We start from the raw sequence: 16,623 nt of genomic DNA on the forward strand, positions 1-16,623 counted from the left end.
CAAAGGTTTTCGCCAATCTTCCGTCCAAGTTATGTCCGAACCCCATGGAAATCCTCCCCCAACAGTCATCCCTCTAGTGCCGATGGCAGGGACAAAAATTCGAAGCATAGGCTTGCATCAGGAGATAAGTGGCCAGAAAGTCCCAGTTAGACCCGAATATCCTTACCTTTGACTGACCAGCCTGCACCCAGGACCTCTGCAGAACCTCAATTGGTGGGTTCAGGGACAGGCCACAACATTGTGTTTCTCTCGGAGTCCCTGCACTGGTCTGCGCAGCCTATGATCCTTCCGGAAATGAGGCAGAAGGCCGGGAATGCCGGTTACTGCCCTATTAACGTGACTCCAATGGGCCTGAGTCTTCTCCATGGATTAGCCCAGCTCCATCTCCTCACGGCGGGGAAAGCGCCAGAAATCCCGGAGTAACATCAAGGGCCGCAGAGAGGTCAAGGAGGATGACGAGGGATAATGCATCAGAGTCACAGCCATTTAACCATGTTGTTGGTGACTTGGAATAGTGTGGTCTCAGTGTTGTGAATGAGATGGAAATCGCATTGAAGGGAGAGGTGGGCACGGAGCTTGGTGGTGATATGTTCCAGAACCATAGAGAGGAAGGGAAAGTTGGAGATGTGGTAGTAGTTAGAGAGGAGAGAAGGGTTGACGGTAGGCTTTTTAAGGAGTGGGGTGATTATGGCGGTTTTGAAAGTGGAGAGAACAATGCCTCCAATTTAAATACCAAATTACTACCAAATGTGTCCTTTTCCCTGACCTTTATACCTTGGAAAATTGGAAAATGGTCAGGAAAATCCATCCTTGTATCCTTTGCAGATCAGCACTCTTTTATTTAATATCACAGCATGAGAAAAGACATTTGGTCCATCTTCGTTCTCCCATCCAGAAACACCTTAAAATCACCCCATTGTAAAATTCAATGGTTTGTTAAATGATTCCAGAGGTTTTGCTTGCATTTATCTATCTGGAAGTGTATTCCATATGTTATTCATTCTTTGTGTGAAGAATTTCCTCAGTTCAGTCTTAAATTGATATGAGATGGAACCCTCTCCTGAAGGGCGAGAGTGTGCTGGGTGCTATTTTAGATTACTACTAGCTGAGTACAGAGTAGTACCCACCTGGCAGCAATTTCTTTGTGGCTTGAATGTCTTCAAATTGGCCCAAGGCCAGTTTTCTAGGAAAATTGTGAGTAATTTGCTGTTTAAATTGTTCTCTCTACTTTCAAAACCGCCATAATCACCCAGCTCTTTAAAGAGACTACAGTCAACCTTCTGTCCTCTCTAGCTACTACCCCTTTTCCAACCTCCCCTTCCTTCTGGAATGTTTACATAAGAACATAAGAAATTGGAGCAGGAGTAGGCCAATCGGCCCCTCGAGCCTGCTCCGCCATTCAATAAGATCATGGCTGATCTGATCCCAACCACAAATCTAAAGAACACAAGAAGTCGGAGCAGGACCCGGCCACATAGCCCCTGGGCCCTCTCCGCCACCCACTCACCCAGCCTGTCTATATCCCCTTGCAGGTTTTTTATGTCCTCCTCACTCTCTACTTTCCCTCCCATCTTTGTATCATCTGCAAATTTTGATATGTTGCACTCGGTCCCCTCCTCCAAATCGTTAATATAGATTGTAAAGAGTTGGGGACCCAGCACCGACCCCTGTGGAACACCACTGGTTACTGGTTGCCAGTCCGAAAATGAACCATTTATCCCAACTCTCTGCTTCCTGTTGGATAACCAATCCTCCACCCATGCCAGAATATTACCCCCAATCCCGTGATTTTTTATCTTAAGTAATAATCTTTTATGTGGCACCTTGTCGAATGCCTTCTGGAAGTCTAAATACACTACGTCCACTGGTTCCCCTTTATCCACCCTATACGTTATATCCTCGAAGAACTCAAGCAAATTTGTCAGACATGACTTCCCCTTCATAAAGCCATGCTGACTTTGTCCTATTAAATTATGCTTATCTAAATGTTCCGTTACTGTCTCCTTAATAATAGACTCCAAAATTTTACCCACCACAGATGTTAAGCTAACTGGCCTATAATTTCCAGCCTTCTGCCTACTACCCTTTTTAAATAACGGTGTTACATTAGCAGTTTTCCAATCTGCCGGGACCTCTCCTGACTCCAGGGAATTTTGGAAAACTATCACCAAAGCATCCACAATCCCTACTGCCACTTCCCTCAAGACCCTAGGATGGAAGCCATCAGGTCCAGGGGATTTATCCGCCTTGAGTCCCATTATTTTACTGAGTACCATCTCTTGAGTGATTTTAATCGTATTTAGCTCCTCCCCCCCGAGAGTCCCCTGTTTGTCCAGTGTTGGGATATTCTTAGTGTCCTCTACTGTAAAGACTGAAACAAAATATTTGTTCAGCATTTTTGCCATCTCCATGTTTCCCACCATTAATTTCCCGGTCTCATCCTCTAAGGGACCTATGTTTGCCTTAGCCACCCTTTTTCTTTTTATATAACTATAGAAACTCTTGCTATCTGTTTTTATATTTTTTGCTAATTTCTTTTCATAATCTAACTTCCCTTTCTTAATCAATCCTTTAGTTACTTTTTGCTGTCTTTTGAAGAATTCCCAATCTTCTATCCTCCCACTAAGTTTGGCTACCTTATATGTCCTTGTTTTTAGTCGGATACTATCCTTGATTTCTTTACTTAGCCACGGATGGCTGTCATTTCTTTTACACCCTTTTTTCCTCAGTGGAATATATTTATTTTGAAAGTTGTAAAATAACTCCCTAAATGAACACCACTGCTCATGTACCGTCTTACCCTTTAATCTATTTTCCCAGTCCACTTTAATCAATTCCGCTCTCATACGATCATAGTCTCCTTTATTCAAGCTCAGTACGCTTGTTTGAGAATCAACCTTCTCACCCTCTAATTGGATATGGAATTCAACCATGTTGTGGTCGCTCGTTCCAAGGGGATCCTTAACTAGGACATTATTAATTAATCCTGACTCATTACACAGGACCAGGTCCAAGGTTGCCTGCCCCCTTGTAGGATCAGTTACATACTGCTCAAGAAATCCATCCCTGATGCACTCAATGAACTCGTCCTCAAGGCTGCTCTGCCCAATTTGATTTGTCCAGTTAATATGATAATTAAAATCCCCCATAATTATGGCTGTTCCCTTATTACATGCCCCGACTATCTCCTGATTAATACTTCTTCCAGCAGAGTTGCAACTATTAGGAGGCCTATATACTACGCCCACTAATGTTTTTTTTCCCTTATTATTCCTTATCTCCACCCAAACTGTTTCATTATCTTGATGCTTTGTCCCAATATCATTTCTCTGTATTACAGTGATTCCTTCCTTTATTAACATAGCCACCCCACCTCCCCTTCCTTCCTGCCTGTCCTTCCTGATTGTTAAATACCCTGGCATATTTAATTCCCAGTCGTTGTCACCCTGCAGCCATGTTTCTGTAATGGCCACAAGATCATACCCATACGTAGTTATTTGTGCCGTTAACTCGTCCATTTTATTACGAATGCTACGTGCATTCAGATAAAGAACTTTCAAATCTGTTTTGTGACGCTTAGTTCTTGCTTTTTCCTTTTTTAACACTTTACCTATTACTCCATACCTTCTGTCCCTTCCTGTTACGCTTTCCTCTCTCTCCCTGCTCAGGTTCCCAACCCCCTGCCACTTTAGTTTAAACCCTCCCCAACAGCACTAGCAAACACTCCTCCTAGGACAGCGGTCCCGGCCCTGCCCAGGTGCAGACCGTCCGGTTTGTACTGGTCCCACCTCCCCCAGAACCGTTTCCAGTGTCCCAGGAATTTGAATCCCTCCCCCTTGCACCATTCCTCTAGCCACGTATTCATTTGAAATATCCTCCTATTTCTACTCTGACTAGCACGTGGCACTGGCAGCAATCCTGAGATTACTACCTTTGAGGTCCTATTTTTTAATTTACCTCCTAACTCCCTATATTCTGCTTTTAGGACCTCATCCCCTTTTTTACCTATATCGTTGGTGCCGATGTGCACCACGACAGCTGGCTGTTCGCCCTCCCCCTCCAAAATGTTCTGTAGCCGCTCCGAGACATCCTTGATCCTTGCACCAGGGAGGCAACACACCATCCTGGAGTCTCGGTTGCGGCCGCAGAAACGCCTGTCTATTCCCCTTACAATTGAGTCCCCTATCACTATAGCTCTGCCACTCTTTTTCCTCCCAGCCTGTGCAGCAGAGCTACCCGTGGTGCCAGGAAGTTGGCTGCTGCTGCCTTCCCCTGATAAGTCATCCCCCCCAACAGCATCCAAAGTGGCATATCTGTTTGAGAGGGGGATGGACACAGGGGACCCCTGCACTACCTGCCTGCATCTCTTACTCTTCCTGGTGGTCACCCATTCACTTCCTGCCTGTATACCCTTTACCTGCGGTGTGACCAACTCGCTAAACGTGCTATCGACGAGTTTCTCTGCATCGCGGATGCTCCACAGTGAGTCCACCCGCAGCTCCAGCTCCGAGATACGATCGGTCAGTAGCTGCAGGTGGACACACTTCCCGCACACATGGTCGGCAGGGACACTGGTAGTGTCCATGACTTCCCACATCTTGCAGGAGGAGCATATCACGGGTGCGAGGTCTGCTGCCATGACTTGCCTTAGCTGAGTTACCCCTTTTAAATTACGTTGAAATTAGAAAATGTTAACTATACTAGGGACCTAGGTTCACTAAAAAAAAAACACGATCTGCTATAAAACCTGCAGATCTTCCCTTTCTTATTACTTTACTTACAGTAAAATGGTAGAAATACTCACCTGAACCTACTCACCAATCAGCTGCCTCCCCTGTGCTGCGTCACTTTCTGACTGGTGACGTCACCCCGAACTGCCGCTGGTCTCAGAGTCTCGCTCTCAGAGTAAGCTCTGGTCTCGCTCTCTCCCGCCGCACACCGACTGGACTCTCGCTCTCTCCGCGCTGTTTATATCTCCGCTCTGGTCTCGCTCTCTCCGCGCTGTTTTTATCCCCGCTCTGGTCTCGCTCTCTCCCGCCGCTCACCGCTCTCAGGTCCACTACCGCTCTGCAGGAAAAGCAAGGCAAAGCAGCACCTCCTTCCCCCACTTCACCTAACTCCCACACGTACCGAACTCTCAGCACACTGTGTAATATCCGCACACCGTGCAGTCCGCACTGACAGGCCCCTGTATTTCTACAGTTGAGACTCAGATGAGTCAGGCCTGCCCCACCTTCAGGGACCAATTGAATCTAGCTAACCAATTAACTTGCTACAGCAGCTCTCTGCTGAAGCCTGACAGAAACTTAGAAATTTAAACTTTTAAATTGACCTTAAACAGTTGAAGCAATATGCACTAGATTTAAAGAGATTAACCCTTCAACTCCCACACCTGACAGAAACTTAGAAATTTAAACTTTTAAATTGACCTTAAACAGTTGAAGCAATATGCACTAGATTTAAAGAGATTAACCCTTCAACTCCCACACGTACCGAACTCTCAGCACACTGTGTAATATCCGCACACCGAGCTCAATGCCCACCTCTACCTTCAATGCGATTTCCATCTCATTCACAACACTGAGACCACACTATTCAAATTCACCAACAACATGATAAATGGTTGTGGCTATAATACATTATCCCTCGTCCTCCTTCTTGACCTCTCTGCAACCCTTGATATTGTCTACTATACCATTATGCTCCATCATCTCTCCTCTGTGGTCCATCTCCATGGCAGTGCCGCTCATAGTTTCATCTTTGCCTGTCCCAAAATCACCAGCACATCTCCTGCAATAGTTTCTCTTCTCGTGCCTGCATGCTCACCTCCAATGTCCCCACAAGGTTCCATCCTTGACCCCTTCCCATTCCTTATGTGTGTGTTGTCTCTGTGATATTATGGGTAAGCATGGGCTTGGGTTTCATATGTAAACTGACGATACCTAGCTTCACCTCTCCACTACCACCCTTATCTGACACCAGGTTGTGAATGAGCCAGCACTTCTGTTGTTGTTGAAACACTAAGGTTATCAAGGAAGGAACTGCCTTGCTACTTCATGAACAGCTGAGGATATTTGTACACTCCTTTGCAATGGATGGTTTACACGGTAAGGCAGAAATGAAATTTTATGAAATCTTAATCCAATTCCCAACGGCCACGAACCCATTATACACTAAGTGATTAGATTTAATTTGCATAGACTATTTGATAAAATATTTTTTCCTTTAACTCCAAAAAACAAACACTAAACCTCCCTTTATGAAACCCAGAACATGTATTTAATATGTTACTATGGATTCATATTAACTAGATTTAATTTACATATAAATAGGCGTTTGCCTAGAACTCAAACTGGAGGTTTTATTTATGAAGCTATTAAGGACATAATAACGATTTGTGTTAATTAGACTAATTTACATAATCGTGTTTAAATGCCTGGTATACAGTCAGAGTCCCTGGGTAGAACAATGTCTTAGTGAATTTGCTTTAAGGATGCTTACTAATAGTTTGGACGCACGTCTGTCACAAAAATCTGTTACGAGCTCAATAAACGGTAAGTGTTACGAACGTCTGCTCCTGGTGCGGAGCCTCGCCTGCTTGGACCATATAATGGGGAATCATGGGACCAAGGCCCATCCCATCAATGGGTGGCGATTTCTCAATAAGAACAGATGAGGCTCCGTGCCAGGAGCATGCATTGACAGAGATTTATCCTTATTACAAGATCTCTTAAAACTCATATTTGGGATCATTAAAAAAATCTATTTTTTAATATGTGAAGTGAAACTTTGTGTCCATAACCAAAGAATAACATTAATTATGCAGTTATTGTTAACACTGGAGCCTAACCCCAGATCTCCAGAGTTTCCACTATCCATACCTTGAGTTACAATTGGATCACCGGGCTGCTTTTATATTGGTTACACTAAGCTGTTAGTGGCACCAGCTGTCAACCTGCGGGTTTCATGCAGTCGGTAACAGTCCAAAAGTACATCGGCTGGATCTACTGAGGCTGGTGACTGGGAAGAACTCTCGAAAAAAAAGTCTTCCCTGACACCAGCCTTTGTGAATCTGGCAAGTTTCCCCTGGAGTTGCTGCCGTCTGCGCAAGACTCAAGCGTCGAAGCAGTAACACTAGCAATGGCACCCTGCCAAACATCGACTACATCAAAACTACAGCACAGAAACAGGCCATTTGGCCCAACTGGTCTATGTCGGCGTTTATGCTCCACACGAGCCTCCTCCCTCCCTACTTCATCTAACCCTATCAGCACACCCTTTTATTCCTTTCTCCCTCATGTGCTTATCTAGCTTCCCCTTAAATGCTTCTATGCTATTCACCTCAACTACTCCTTATGGTAGCACATTTACTACTCCTTGGTAAAGAAGTTTCTCCTGATTTCCCTATTGGATCTATTAGCCACTCTTTTATATTCATGACCTCTAGTTTTGGACTCCCTCCACAAGTGGAAACATTTTCTCTATGTCTACCCTATCAAACCCCATCAGGGAAGGAGGGAGGAGAGGGAAGGCGGGGGAGGAGGAGAGGAAAGGAAGGAGAGGGAGGAGAGGGAAAGAGGAAAGGAGGGAGGAGAGGAGCTATAAAAATAGCTTAAAGTGTCCAGGACTCAATATCAACACCTTCCTTCATGGCATGCAGTGGCTTAAATATGTACAACCTACAGGATGCACTGCAGCAACTCACCAACCTTACTTCGACAGCACATCCCTGCCTTACTAGCTCTACCACCAAGAAGAACAAGAGCGGCAATGTCATGGAAACACCATAGAAACATAGAAAAATTTACAGCACAGAAGGAGGCCATTTGGCCCATTGTGTCTGTGCTGGTCGAAAAAGAGCTACCCAACCTAATCCCACTTTCCAGCACTTGGTCCATAGTCTTGTAGGTTACGGCATTTCAAATGCATATCCAAGTACTTTTTAAATGTGATGAGGGTTTCTGCCTCTACCATCTTTTCAGTCAGTGAGTTACAGACTCACCCTCTGGGTGAAAAAAATTTTCCTCAGCTCCCCTCTAATCCTTCTACCAATTACTTTAAATCTATGCCCCCTGGTTCGTGACCTCTCTGCTAAGGGAAATAGGTCCTTCCTATCCACTCTATCTAGGCCCCTCATAATTTTATACACCTCAATTAAATCACCCCTCAGCCTCCTCTGATCCGAAGAAAACAACCCCAGCCTATCCAATCATTCCTCATAGCTAAAATTCTCCATTCCTGGCAACATCCTCGTAAATCTCCTCTGTACCCTTTCTAGTGCAATCACATCTTTCCTGCAATGTGGTGAACAGAACTGTGAGCAGTACTCAAGCTATGGCCTAACTAGTGTTTTATACAGTTCTAGCATAACCTCCCTGCTCTTATATTCTATGCCTCAGCTAATAAAGGAAAGTATCCCGTATGCCTTCTTAACCACCTTATCTACCTGTCTTGCTACCTTCAGGGACTTGTGGAAATGCATTCCAAGTCATACATCATCCTGACTTGACATATGTCGCCCTTCAGCAAAACTGGATCAAAATCCTGAAGCTCTCTATCTAACATCGTGGTGGGAGCACCATCAAATCAAGGACTGCAGCAGTTCATGGATGAGGTCCATTACCATATTCTCAGGGCAACTGGTCATAGGCAATAAATGGGGTCTTTGCCAGCATTGCCCACTTCCCGAGAGCAGATAAAAAATATAGTTTTGTGATCAGACCACACAGTGCATGCACAGTTGATCTCAGCAGAATTCATTGGATACACCAGTTATGTGCATCTCAGCCTGCCGGAACAAATTGTCAGCCAGTTCATCAAGCACCACAGCAAGTGGCCATTTACATTTGTCACCAGCATTGTTTTGTCTCCACACACTAGATTATATTGCAGTGCTACGTCCGATGGCAAGGCTGTACTAGAAATAGGAAGAAATGGACAGCTAACAGGAAAATCCTGTGCCGTTGAGGAGAGAGGAACCCATTCCACACTTCCTTTGTCAGCAAATTCTGATACACTGCCAGGCTCACGAATTGGTGACTAGTTGGTACATATGTGAGTTCATAAGATATATCATAATATTTTATCAAATCAATTTGACATCAATAGGTTAATACTCTGTTTACATGTTTCAACGGCTTACACTCACAAAGTAAGTGAAATGAGAATCACTTACAGCAAGATAACTCAATACTAGTGTAACGTTCTGCTGCAATGTTGGAAGAAACGAGCAACACACTTTTTGCCCAATTCAGTAACATGGACAGTAAATGTTAATCTTGCATAATCCCCTCTTTGGCCCACATAGAAATAATTGATAACACAAACTCAGAGGTTCCCTCATACCCAACTTGATAAGTCTCAGGAAGGATGGATGTGGCATGTGATTAACATGACATAGCAATTATCCTTGGATGCTTGGTCAGTACCCATTGGAGCTCTTTTATGTGACTAGAGGTGAGTAGCGTTCTGGCATGCAACAGCTAATGATAAATGATTACAGGTTTGAGTTTACAGATGGTGCTGCCATATAAAACTATTATGCTTTCTGTGTAATGACATTGACACCGCAATCAAATCTGTCGGGCTACTCATAAAATGAGATCATGTGTCACTGCCACCTTAATTCATGGTTTTCGAACTCTCTTTAGCTGATTTATTTATCTAGAAACGAAACTTACGTTAATGAATTTTGCACAATATTTATATACCCACATAACGTATGCATTGATCGCAAGTGCTTATTATGCAATTGTATTAAAGGTGAGTTAAAATGGGAAACACCATTGTTTTGCATAGGATAAACCTTTGTATCACCTCCAGGCTATTAGATTTCCCGTTGAGGACAATTGTCTGCTGATGCTACCTAACAAACACAGTGACAAATGTTTTTTCACATGACAGCTACTCATTTAACATTTCTGTGCAAGGGTTACCGTGGAAGCATCATTTAACTTCATAATAACAAGCAAGTTACTTTTACTAACGTACAACAAAGACGGACAGAAAAAGACCAGTTGGTCCATCAAGTCTGTCCCATTCAATCGTGGTACAACGAGGCAATGCGACGACTCCCAATGTTCCCCACCCACCAACAGCCATGTAATAATTTCCTGGGAGATGGTAAAAAAAAGTTAGAAAAAAAAAACCCTCAGCCAATTCAGGGAAAAAGGATTCTTTGAAATTCCTCTTCAACTCTCCAAGGCGATTAAAAACGAGTTTTAGGAGATAACAATGATCATGAGAGACATCACCCGACAGCTCAACTTAACTTTTCCACACAGCTATAGCAGCCTCCTCCAGGAACTCCTGGACCTAAAATATCCCAGGACACTAAATCGAAGAGGAGCAAAAAAGTTTTCTCTGGTGTCCTGGCCAATATTTATCCCTCAACCAATATCACTAAAACAGATAATCTGGTCATTATCACAATGATGTTGGTGGGAGATTGGTGTGGGCAAATTGGTTGCAATGTTTCATACATTACAACAGTGACTACACTTCAGAAGTACTTCACTGGCTATAAAGCGCTTTGGGACGTCCTGGAGTCGTGAAAGGAGTTATATAAATGCAAGTCTTTATTTATTTCTTTTGAATGTTTGCAGCAAATTTGCACTTTGGGGTCAAATGTCTTGATGGTTTTGTTTGTTTTCCAGCGCCTATATTTTCTATAGCATTCCTGTAATATAATTACGCAGAGCAAAACATAGCGTCAGTAAGTTCAATTTAGGGCATATCACACTGAAACGTAAAACATAACACTGAAGTATGAAAATGACCTTCAACTTCTGGATTATGTTGTCAAGGGATAACGTAAGGAGCTAGTGGCTGATAAGGAAAGTAAGAATCGTGAAGCAAGACTTTGATAGAGATTTTAAATAAAACAGATTCCACTTGAATTCTATCCCTGTTCTATTCTGTGTAATCTGATTTCCGGCAGGACAGCAGTGAGGCAGTATTGTCGGCGCTAGCGTTCTCGGGTGGAGGAAATCAGCCAGGGTTCCTACTCTTCATTACTGTCCAGTGATCCTTGCTGGAAAGTGGACATGAACCAACTCGACTGAAACAACTGGTCTGTATAGGTCTGGATAGATGCTTGGTTCCCAATGCAGTCTTTCAAAATACACAACTCAGTACCAGCAACTAGAGGAGAGAAAAACTGGCCAACGATGGGGGAGGAAGAAATAATGAGAAAAGATGGCATGGCGATTTACACAAAGTGAATACAATGGGGAAGAGGAAGAATAGTAGCTACCTAAGCAGATCCTGGAACTCTTACACACGTATTATTGAGGCACTCTTCCCACTATCTGGACGTGCTGCTGACACCCAACTCAAAAAAAAAAATCAAATTAGCATTTGATTCCCAGCATCGACATCAATTATCTCAATGAGTGCAAGAACAGCTATGAAAAGACACAAATCGTATCGAAACTGCTGGGATTGTTTTCCACTCGTGTGATATATCATCCCGACTTACTCTAGTTCTCATTAGCGAACCTTCTTTCCACCACTGTAAATTGAAATCACATTTGAAATGGGGCATTGCAGTTATCACACTACCTAGCACCGTGCCGCCATCAACCAGTGGTTGACATGCCGCTGAGTTGTCCAACTCAGATGTGCCACTGTGGGGAGGAGCTGAACAGAAGCCAAGAGCTTCTTCGCGGTGAGTGGATGGGTGGGAAAGAAATCAGCCGATCTCGGGCTGCTCTTATTGCATTTCCTATCGGCTGATTCAGGGTGGGGCTGGCGGAGCCCTGGAAGCAGTGACTTCCTACACTTTTCCTACACCTTCAGCCAATTTCTGCACAATCCAAACAGAAAGGAGAACGGTGAATTTTCTCTCAAAAACTACTGAGAAATATTGCACTCCACTTTTCCAAACAGGACAATTTAGTTTACCCATGTCCTTGTTCACCTGTTGCTTCTATTCCATCTTTCAGCAATAAAGACATTTGTTGTCATCAACAATTTCTTCGGGTCACGTCTCACAACAGTTATTTTGGGAGCAAGTAGCAATCAGCCTGAACCAAAAGACCTCGGTCGAATATCCCTTATGATAGTACAGAACTCAATGGACTCTTGAGGGACCCTTGCTGCCCTGGCTAATGACATCAGTCCAAAATCCCCAAATCAAGTCTAAAAGAAAGTGCAATAAGGCTCGTGTTTCCATTCAAATTCCAGGCAGCACTGCCGTTGTCTGGACCGATCGGGTGGGGTCGATTTGTGTTTGTACTGCTTATTTGTATCTGCTGTATTTTGCACAACTTTGCCATCAGAAGAAGGGAGTCCATTGCAACCAAAGGGACCAGAAGGTGAGCCCGCACCTTACCTGCAGAAGAAAGTAGAGGAGGAGGTGGAAGAGAATGAAGGAGAAGTGGCCCACGATGATGCACGGTCAGATAGACTCATGCGTCAAGAGCTGATTAATCAGGTTTTTAGTTAAAAACAATCCTGGAGCCCCAACATGAACAGTCCTCTATACTCCACTCGTCCCATCTAACATGCTGGGTCAAATTACGCTGCCTTCACTGCCATCCCAAGATGTTTGGCCTCAACACCAATATTGTTTGGGGAACATGAGCTAGTAAAGGAATCCATTTTATGCTAAGCTTTCAATTAAAAAGCCCGCAGACTTAGCTGACAGTGCAATCTTCACAGAGGTCACAAGCAGCCTGATCTCGAGTTCGAGTTACACATTGATGACATTTAGATTTGGACTTTATCACTGTTTATGCATGCCTAGAAAGTAACATATGTAGCGTAGTCATGATAATGTCTTCTTTGCCTCGCTAACTCTAAACGCCAATAATTTCTGCTAGCCTTCAGGACCATGGACGTCAGAAACTAAGATGGATAGTGAGAGAACCTGGAACTTCTTGAAAAAGACTGGTGAGGACTGATGTAAAGTGCATAAAGATCATGTGAGGTAATGTCATTAGAGAGATATAAAAATGGCAAAATTGTACAGTAAGATTAGATGAAACAGAAGAGATCTAGAAAGTTGAGCTCAACGACTGTAACGTGACCTTCTACATCAAAGCACTGCCATGTTGTCTGTATGTTCATGTAACCCATAATAAACTTGCAAATGTTTTGACTCTGTGTTTAGAACCCTCATTTCTGGTACATAGACAAGGACAGCAGCCTCACTCCATCTTTACAGACCTGTAGTGAATACCTTGTTGGGTCATAAGCTGCTCTTACCACTACTGCCAGCACCTCAGTCTGCGCACTGGTCAGTTGCTCCTGTTACTTATCTGCTTATTCTGCAATCTTTTGAGGGGGGCAGCTGAGAGCAGCAGATGGTCTCTCACCCTAAGAGGTTGAAGTCCTCATCTGTCTCTCCATCTGCCATACTCCAGCTGCCTCTTGTGGTTGACCAGAGATCTGTATTGGGACAGGCCCATGACTACCACTAAAGAGCATGAAGCCTTTCATCAAGGTACTCTCACGCTGTTTCCCTAGCCTCCGTAGACCAGAAGAGCCTTTGTAAATTGGAGTCCAAGGTCTCAATAGTGCCAGACAGAATGTTAGTGAGTGAAACTGCATCAGCACTTGGGCTCTCTACGCTTGGGGGCTCCCCAGCATCGTGCTCTGGAGTTGACATTCACTTCATGGTGCTCTGCAGGTTCATGAAACCCTCGAACATGCCTGCACAGATGTTGGAGCATCAGTGCTGTATGTTTTCTGACATTCCATGTAGGGAGCTCTGAAATTTTTGTAACAAATACCAGAAAATGTGGAAACAGTGAACAGGTCAGGGGATATCTGTGGATAGAACAGACAAGTTAGTGTTTCAGGTAAAGACCCTTCATTGGAATTGGAAGATATTACAGAGGAGAAGGGGAAGGGGGAGGGGAAATCACACACAGGAAATGAATGACTTTTAAAGTGCTTACGTGGCAAGCAGGAGGTGGTTAAATGGCAGAAGTGAGGAGGCATAATGAGAGAAGTAAAAGACAAAAATGTGGGTCAGAGATTGTATGAATAGCTAAAGGGGTGGGGGAGTGGGCTGATGGAAAGAGAAACATGAAAAACTGTAAAGTGAAGGAGGCTCCAGTGGCCCAGCAGCTGGCAGAAGAAAGCAAGTTGACATCAAGGGTGCAGGCCACCCTGCCAGTACAATGTTTCGACAGGGGCGGGGGTGGGAAGGATTTAGATGTTACATAATTTGACACAAATATCAAATAAAATTTATAGAGAAATGTAAATTATAGCATACTGATCAAAAAAGTGAGCAACATAATTGCACAATGAGCGATTTAGATACTCATCACTTCAAAGTCAAGAAATATGCAGAAGCAATTTTTAAAAAACAAATAAAAAGGACACACAATTATATGGCACCCTATCATGTCCTCAGAATGGCCTGAATTTACTTTTGAAGTGTAGTTATTGGTGTATAGATAAGTGAGACATCCGAGGTCCCACAAATGAATGAATGACTGGTTAGTCCATTTCTATTTATGGTGTTGGTGTTGGTTGAGGGAAGAATGTTGGCTAGGACATTGGAAGATCTGCCTGCTCTTCAAATAGTACTTTGGGATCTTTTATGCCTGCCTGATCGGGGACAGGGGCCTTGAAAAAACAGCAACCCTGAAATGCTTCACTTCCCTAGTACTGTAATTGAAGCCTAGATTATATGCTCAAATCCTGGAGCTTCTGACTCAGGTGAGAGTTCTACCAAATGAGCTGTGCTGACTCATTGGGATACATAGCCAGAATCATGTAGTACACGTCTAGAACATATGCTGAAGCTTTATAATGTCCTGGTCAGGCCACACTGTTTAAAATTTAGTCACTATGCTTCAAAAGGGATGCATTTGGACATTTGCATGAGTACAGCAACAAAACTAACTCTAAGTATAAAATAGAATCATAGAATCATAGAATCATAGAAGTTACAACATGGAAACAGGCCCTTCGGCCCAACATGTCCATGTCGCCCAGTTTATACCACTAAGCTAGTCCCAATTGCCTGCACTTGGCCCATATCCCTCGATACCCATCTTCCCCATGTAACTGTCCAAATGCTTTTTAAAAGACAAAATTGTACCCGCCTCTACTACTGCCTCTGGCAGCTCGTTCCAGACACTCACCACCCTTTGAGTGAAAAAATTGCCCCTCTGGATCCTTTTGTATCTCTCCCCTCTCACCTTAAATCTATGCCCCCTCGTTATAGACTCCCCTACCTTTGGGAAAAGATTTTGACTATCGACCTTATCTATGCCCCTCATTATTTTATAGACTTCTATAAGATCACCCCTTAACCTCCTACTCTCCAGGGAATAAAGTCCCAGTCTGTCTAACCTCTCCCTGTAAGTCAAACCATCAAGTCCCGGTAGCATCCTAGTAAATCTTTTCTGCACTCTTTCTAGTTTAATAATATCCTTTCTATAATAGGGTGACCAGAACTGTACACAGTACTCCAAGTGTGGCCTCACCAATGCCCTGTACAACTTCAACAAGACATCCCAACTCCTGCATTCAATGTTCTGACCAATGAAACCAAGCATGCTGAATGCCTTCTTCACCACCCTATCCACCTGTGACTCCACTTTCAAGGAGCTATGAATCTGTACTCCTAGATCTCTTTGTTCTATAACTCTCCCCAACGCCCTACCATTAACGGAGTAGGTCCTGGCCCGATTCGATCTACCAAAATGCATCACCTCACATTTATCTAAATTAAACTCCATCTGCCATTCATCGGCCCACTGGCCCAATTTATCAAGATCCCGTTGCAATCCTAGATAACCTTCTTCACTGTCCACAATGCCACCAATTTTGGTGTCATCTGCAAACTTACTAACCATGCCTCCTAAATTCTCATCCAAATCATTAATATAAATAACAAATAACAGCGGACCCAGCACCGATCCCTGAGGCACACCGCTGGACACAGGCATCCAGTTTGAAAAACAACCCTCGACAACCACCCTCTGTCTTCTGTCGTCAAGCCAATTTTGTATCCAATTGGCTACCTCACCTTGGATCCCATGAGATTTAACCTTATGTAACAACCTACCATGCGGTACCTTGTCAAATGCTTTGCTGAAGTCCATGTATGAGCTCAGAGGAAAAATTAAGGAAGCTTAAGCTCTACAATCAAGAGAGAAAGCTGAGGGAACCTCATTGAAGTATATTAAAGTATTAAATTATATAGATAAGGTGAACCCAGAAAATTACTTCAGTAGGACCAAAGGAATAAATTTAAAAGATTAGTAGAAAAAATGTATTTATTCAAAGGATGTCAATATTTGATATCTGCCAAGCAAGGTAATAAAATCAGAAGCATTTGAGGCATTCAAATGTTGTTGTATACAAGGCTGGCAAAATATAAGTACCAGAAAGACCAGCTTCTGTAAACCAAGTAGCCTTTTTTAATCCCAGAATATAGCAATATTTCAGGTTTGGTTCCCCCAGCCTGTCGGCCATGGATGTCTGGGGTTATTCTGATGCACGTTGCCAGGAACTGTATATGTAGGGTGAAGAGATAAGGAACATTGCTGATAATGTCTCAGTGGATTTGGAAATGCAGAGGAGCTATGGCCATTGATGCCATTATAGATACGGGGTGAGTACGTGAATTTAATCATTTCATGGAAGTGTCATCAA

The sequence above is a fragment of the Heptranchias perlo genome, chromosome 11 (genome assembly GCF_035084215.1).
Source record: "Heptranchias perlo isolate sHepPer1 chromosome 11, sHepPer1.hap1, whole genome shotgun sequence".
NCBI lineage: Eukaryota > Metazoa > Chordata > Chondrichthyes > Hexanchiformes > Hexanchidae > Heptranchias > Heptranchias perlo.